The following is a 7,180-nucleotide window of genomic DNA, read 5'->3' on the forward strand; positions in this document are numbered from 1 at the left end:
TTGGAGGACACAAAATCTAGTACCAAGGTGGATCCTGAGGACTGCCCCCCAGAAGTGGGGACAGTGGTAGTTTCAGGAGTAGGGTCTCTCCAGCTTTCAGAGGCCTTTCCTCCTCCATCCCACTTGCCTTCCATTCTTCAAAACCATCACAGATACCACCCATGATATGTGATTTACAATACAGGGTCGGGCAGAAGTAATGCCTGCTTGAGTGTGGTTGGTAGGGTAATAATATGGGTGTAATAATTTATAGTTTTAATTTGAACATTTAACCTAAAATGTAGTATGGTATGCTTGAGTGTGATATTGTTAACACACTCAATTACTATGCTTATGATTTTGTAATAAAAAGGGGGTGTTATTTGTGCCAGATCCTGTAGAAAGTATGTGTTTGGTCTTTGTCCTGGTTCCTGACACAGAGCTCCTAAAACCTGAATTTGCTAAGCATTAAGAGGCATAAAAGAGTGTTGATAGTCATAAATCCCTTTCGCCCATACCTGAATTTATGTAAATGGGGTGACTTCTGGAAGCATCTTAGGGGAGTTAATCATGTGATTAGAAGGTTGAAACTTTCAGCCCCACCTCTAACATCCAGGAATGTGAAAGGGACTGGAGACTGAAGCCAATAATGAATATTTAATCAATCATACCTACATAATGAAATCCCCATATAAACCCCAAAACACAGAGTTCGGAGAGTTTCTGCGTTGGGTGAACACATAGAAGTGCTGTGAGGGTGGTATGCTTAGATAATGCATGGAAGCCCTGCACCTCTTTCTACTTACTTGCCCTATGCATCTCTTCCATTTGGCTGTTCCTGAGTAATATCCTTTGATAATAAACAAGTAATCTAGTGAGTAAACTAGTTACCTAAATTCTGTGAGGCACTCTAGCAAATTAACCAAACACAAGGAGGGGGTTGTGGGGACCTCTGATTGATAGCCAGTCAGAAGTAGCTGAATTTGTGGCTGGCATCTGAAGTGGGGGCAGTTTTGTGAGATTGAGCCCTCAGCCTGTGGTATCTGATGTTATCTTCAGGTAGTAACAAAACTAACCTAAATGCTTGGCTATGTGGAAAAGAACACATATTGAAGTTGGTGTAAGAAATGCACCACATTTTCAAGGAAATCCTCCCCCAACACCCAGCCCTGACTCTGTGGCTCTGACAAGGTCAGTTTCACCTGTGGGGCTTGCACTGTTATGTGGTTAGACTGAAACTGTCACATATAGTATTCCCCAGGAGTTGGGCTGGTGCCACCCCTGCCCCCTTGATTCCTGCCCCTCCTACTGCTCTCAGGACATGGTCCTACCCTTGAGCATGATTAGAACATGCTTTCTGATTGTCTGGTTGCCAAACCTTAGTTTACTCTCTAGGCTTTAGTTCATATGCCAAATGAGCATGCCGGACTAGGAATATCTCTTTTAAAACAAGTAATATAGGAGAGGCAGGAAATAGTGGAGTAGTGAATGGAAGTCCCACTAACCTCCCAGGACCAATCTGGTATTACAACTCAGTGTGGAGAAACCACCCGAAAAAAACAATTGAGCAATGGCAAGAGAGAAGCCTCATTACCTCAGACAGACAGAAGATTCAGCTTCAGCACAACCTGTTTAGTAAGGAGTGTGGTAGAGGCTCCAGACGGCTGGCTGGGTGCCCACAGGCAGCAGCGCTAGAGGAATAATTAAGCAGCCAGTTGGATCCCTGTGAGAACAATGGGGTCTAAACCATAAGCTAGGATTCCCAGCCTAGAATACCAGAGCCCAAAAAGTACACAGATAACAACCAGTGGCAAAAAGTGCAGGGTTGCTCTCTGCCAGAGACTGATGGCTGGAGACACAAAGAGCCATTCAAAGGGCCAACACACAAATTTTCATTTGCAGCCACTTACCCTGGGCTCTGGCAAAGGCGGGGGCAGAGTGAGCCGGAGATACCTGAGGAGAGACTGGGGAAAGAAGCTTTGGGGAGAGAACTGAGAGAGTAGATGCTGGTACCCCAGTGCTGAGTCATCTTGCATACAGCAGCAGCCATTGTGCTCAGGTAGACCACTCCCCTCAGAGTGGTAGCAGCCTGAGGAGAAACAATAGCCCCAACACCAGAAGAGGTACTGCCCCATCCTTTGGTGCTTGAACCTGACTGCTGAATGCAGAGTGACTAGATTAACAACTGAAGGAGACAGCACCGACAGTAAATTACTGGACATCTCAAACAGGCTGCCTAAGATCAGATAAAGTCACCATCTGACATCAGTAGAAGTGGATCCAGAAGGAAAAAAATAGTGGTAAATATAACAGGCTATTGAGATGAAATCCACTGTAGTCTTCTCCAAGATTTGTGATATTTTCTTTCCTGCATAGCTTTTTAACACTCATTTCGTGTCCAGCAAGTTTGTACATATTAAGTCACTATATTTTATACTATAGTGTATTTCATTTCACATATTTTGCCCTTCCCTTCTACTACTCCACTTTACTGTCTTCTTTCCTCACATTATTTTCAAATTTTGTTTTCGCTCTAGCTACAGCTTGTTTCCATTCCACACTCTTACTATTTCTCCCCCAACCAGACACAAAAAACCAATTTTCTTGTCAAGGGTTATCTCACATCCTTTTTCCTGCTCTCAATATACCCGCATTCTTTCTCCACCCTTACAATCTTTGCTAGTTAATTGTGAGTAGGGTATTTGTTGTTGCTTTTTTTTCCATTTTTATCTCTAGAACTTCACTAATATTGTATTTCAAATACCAAATTTTACTGGTCCCTTCTCCCACTGTTCTTGTCTCAAAGTTTTAACTTTGCCCTGTCTTAGCTGTTGTTTTTAAAATACATTTTATTGATTATGCTATTACAGTTGTCCCATTTCCCCCCTTTATTTCCCTCTACCCTGTACACCCCCTCCCACCCACATTCCCCCCTTTAGCTCATGTTCATGAGTTATACACAGAAGTTCTCTGGCTTCTACATTTTCTATACTATTCTTAACCTCCCCCCTGTCTATTTTCTACCTACCATTTATGCTACTTATTCTCTGTACCTATCCCCCTTCTCCCCTACTGATAACCCTCCAAGTGATCTCCATTTCTGTGATTCTGTTCCTGTTCTAGTTGTTTGCTTATTTATTTATTTTTTTTAGGTTTGGTGGTTAATAACTGTGAATGTTGTCATTTTACTGTTTATATTTTTGATCTTCCTTTTCTTAGATAAGTCCCTTTAACATTTCATATAATAAGGCCTGGGTGATGATGAACTCCTTTAACTTGACCTTATCTGGAAAGCCCTTAATCTGCCCTTCCATTCTAAATGAGAGCTGTGATGGATAAAGTAATCTTGGATGTAGATCCTTGCCTGTTGTGACTTGGAATACTTCTTTCCAGCCCTTTCTTGCCTGCAAGGTTTTTTGTTTTGAGAAGTCAGCTGATAGTCTTATGGGAACTGCTTTGTAGGTAACTCTCTCCTTTTCTCTTACTGCTTTTAAGATTCTCTCCTTATCTTTAATCTTGGCTAATGTAATTATGATGTGCCTTGGTATGTTCCTCCTTGGACCCAACTTCTTTGGGACTCTCTGAGATTTCTGTACTTCCTGAAAGTCTATTTCCTTTGACAGGTTGGAGGAGTTTTCCTTCATTATTTTTCCAAATAAGTTTTCAATTTCTCGGTCTTCCTCTTCTCCTTTTGGCACCCCATATGATTTGGAGGTTGGAATGATTATAGATGTCCTGGAGGTTCCTAAGCCTCTCCTCATTTTTTTGAATTCTTGTTTCTTCATTCTGTTCTGGTTGAATGTTTCTTTCTTCCTTCTGCTCCAAACTGTTGACTTGAGTCCTGGTATTCTTCTGCCACTGTTGGTTCCCTATAGATTTTTATTTATTTCACACAATGAATCCTTCAGTGTTGCCTGGGTCTCTTTTATGCTGTTGAAGTTACCCAGTGAGTTCCTGGAGCATCTTGATAACCAATGTTTTGAACTGTGCATCCAATAGGTTGGCTATCTTTTTGTCACTTAGTTCTATTTTTTTTCTGGAGCTTTGAACTGTTATTTCATTTGGGCAACTTATTTTTTGTCTGGGTGGGCCTGTTACATAGTAAGAGGTGGAGCCTTAGGTGTTCACTAGGGCAGGGGAACCCACATCTCATTGTGACACTGTAAGTGGGGGAGGGGTTTGAGAGGGAACAGTGCCACTTGCTCCACTCTCTGCCAGCTTTCAGTCACTTCCTTAGCTACCCACAATCAAATTGGTCCTTTCTGGTGCTGATTCCCGGATAAGTGGTGCTGATTCCTGGATTCCTGTGTACATTCTAGGACTCCGTGGTTCTCTCCAATGAACTTGCCTGTGAGGCTGGGAGTTTCTCCTGCCACCTCAACCCCCACAGGTGTTTTCAGTCAGAGATTTTGAGGCTTTATTTCCCCATACTGGAACCCTGGGTTGTGCAGTATATCTCACTCCCTAGTTGTTCCTCCCAGTTATCTGCACACTAATGTGGGACTGCCCAGTTGGCCAGCTACCACCTTGCCTGCCCCGGTCCTCCAGCTGCTGCCTTTCCGAGAATCCTCTCTACTCAGCTGCCCATCTCTGCCCCTCCTACCCGGTCTAGATGAATGTTTTTTCTTTAACTCCTTGGTTGTCAGACTTCCATACAGTTAGATTTTCTGTCAGTTCTGGTTATTTTTTGTTTTTAAATTGTTGTGGTCCTTCTTTAGGTTGTGCAAGGAGGCACAGTGTGTCTACCTACAGTACCTCCATCTTCGCTGCAAGTTCATCCTGTTGTTTTTTCTTTGTCCTTCTCCTATTTCTCTTTCATTCTGCCCTTTTATCTTTCTTTCTTCTTCTTCTTTTCTTCTTTTTTCTTACATCTCAAATTTTAATTTTTCCCTGTCTTAGCCTGGCTTTTGTTCCTCATGTTTAATATTCCCTCTCTTTCTATCATATCAAATCTCTTGCCATTCCCCTAGATATATCTTAAGCTTTTGTTTTTTTCCCTCTTATTCTCATACCACCTATATTAATTTTAGCTTATATGTTGTTGATAGTACTTTGGTAGATCTTTCCAGTTTGGCTCCTATATTTTTATTAATTATTTACTATTTTTCCTTCCTTTTTCTTTTTGTCTCTCATTTTAATTTATATTATTTTAATTTTTGTTTAAACCTAATCTTATGGGACTTCTGCCAAGATGGAGGCGTAGGTGGAAACACCTTGCGTTCTCCCACAACCAAATCTAAAAACAACAAAGTTTTAACAACAATAAATGCAATCAAACCACACAGAAAATCGACAATACGGAGTCCAAAAACAATGAAATGCTCAGCTAAACCGGTAAGAGTGGTGAGGCCAGCAGTGGAGTGGGTTGGCCAAAAAGATCCCCGACCTGGGTGGTGCGCAGGCAGCCAAAGGTGCGGATCCCAAGTGTGGGCTAGCTCCAGGCGGACACAGGGAAGAGGCATGGCTGGCTGTCTGCGGTTGGTCGAGCATTTACGGGCAGATAAACCAGTGAAGAGGCAAGCATTGAGACTGCATGGTGCAGGGCTGTGGGCTCACACATTTCCACTCAAATAAACAGGAGGGGGTGAGCGGTGGGACTGACTGGGTGAGCGGAGAGGACCGCCATTGCTCCCTCTCTGACCCTGCCCCCACATACAGAGTCACAAACCAGCAACGTGGGTGGCCCTGCCCTGGTGAACAACTAAGGTTCCGCTCCTCATACTTAACAGGCACAAACAGATAAAAACATGGCTCAAGAACAACTCAGAGCCCCAGAGCCAATAAATCCAAGCGATGAAGAAATAGCCAAACTATCAGATGCATAGTTCAAAACACTGGTGATCAGGATGATCACACAACTGGTTGATTTTAGTCACAAATTAGAAGAACATATGAAGGCTAAACTAACTGAAATGAATGGTAATGCACAGGAAACCAATAGTAATGGAAAGGAGACTGGGACTCAAATCCAGGGAGTAGACCAGAAGGAAGGAAAAAATGGCCAAACAGAAAAGAATAAAGAAACAAGAATTCAAAAAAATGAGGAGAGGCTTAGGAACCTCCAGGACATCTTTAAACGTTCCAACATTCAAATTATAGGGGTACCAGAAGGGGAAGAGGAACAGCCACAAGTGGAAATCTTATTTGAACAAATAATAAAAGAGAACTTCCCCATTCTGGCAAAGCAAATAGACTTCCAGGAAATCCAGGAAGCTCAGAGAGTCCCAAAGAAGTTGGACCCAAGAAGGAACATACCAAGGCACATCATTACATTAGCCAAGATTAAAATGAAGGAGAGAATCCTAGAAGCAGCAACAGATAAGGGGACAAAGGAGTTCCTATCAGACTGTCAGCTGATTTCTCAAAAGAGACCTTACAGGCAAGAAGGGGCTGGAAAGAAGTATTCCAAGTCATGAAATCCAAAGACCTACATCCAAGATGATCCATCCAGCCAAGCTTTCATTTAGAATGGAAGGGCAGATAAAGTGCTTCTCAGATAAGATCAAATTCAAGGAGTTCATCATCACCAATCCCTTATTATATGAAATGTTAAAGGGACTTACCTAAGAAAAAGAAGATAAAAAAGATGAACAGTGAAAGGACAGCAAACTCACAGTTATTAACAACCACACCTAAAACAAAAGCAAACTAAGAGGACAGCTAGATCAGGAGTGAACCATAGAAATGAAGATCACATGGAGTATTAGCAACAGGGGAATGGGAGAAGGAGAAGGGGGAAGAAGGTACAGAAAATAAGTAGCATAGACAGTAAATAGGAAATAGATGGGGGGAGGGTAAGAATAGTAGGGGAAATACAGAATCTAAAGAACTTGAGACACGTGTTCATGAACTAAAGAGGGGGGGAATGGTGGGGGAGGGGTGTGCAGGGTGGAGGGAATGGGGGGAAATAGAACAAATCTAATGGCATAATCAATCAATCAATCAATCAATAAAAAGACAAAACCTAATCTTATGTGCTTCCCTTCTCATTCTCCATTTGACATTCTTCATTCCCTTTTTAATTCACAATTTTAAAAAGTTACATTCTCTCTTTACATCGGTCCGCTCCCAACTCTTATTAGTGCTCCTCCCTTGACCCTCTCAAAATTATTTTTCTTTCTTTCAGTGGATCTCATATCCGCTCTACTTTCTTATAATAGTCTTAATCTATTTACACTCTTATTAATACTGGTTCATTTAC

The sequence above is a fragment of the Artibeus jamaicensis genome, unplaced genomic scaffold, assembly GCF_021234435.1.
Source record: "Artibeus jamaicensis isolate MK-2021 breed Jamaican fruit bat unplaced genomic scaffold, CSHL_Jam_final contig_196, whole genome shotgun sequence".
NCBI lineage: Eukaryota > Metazoa > Chordata > Mammalia > Chiroptera > Phyllostomidae > Artibeus > Artibeus jamaicensis.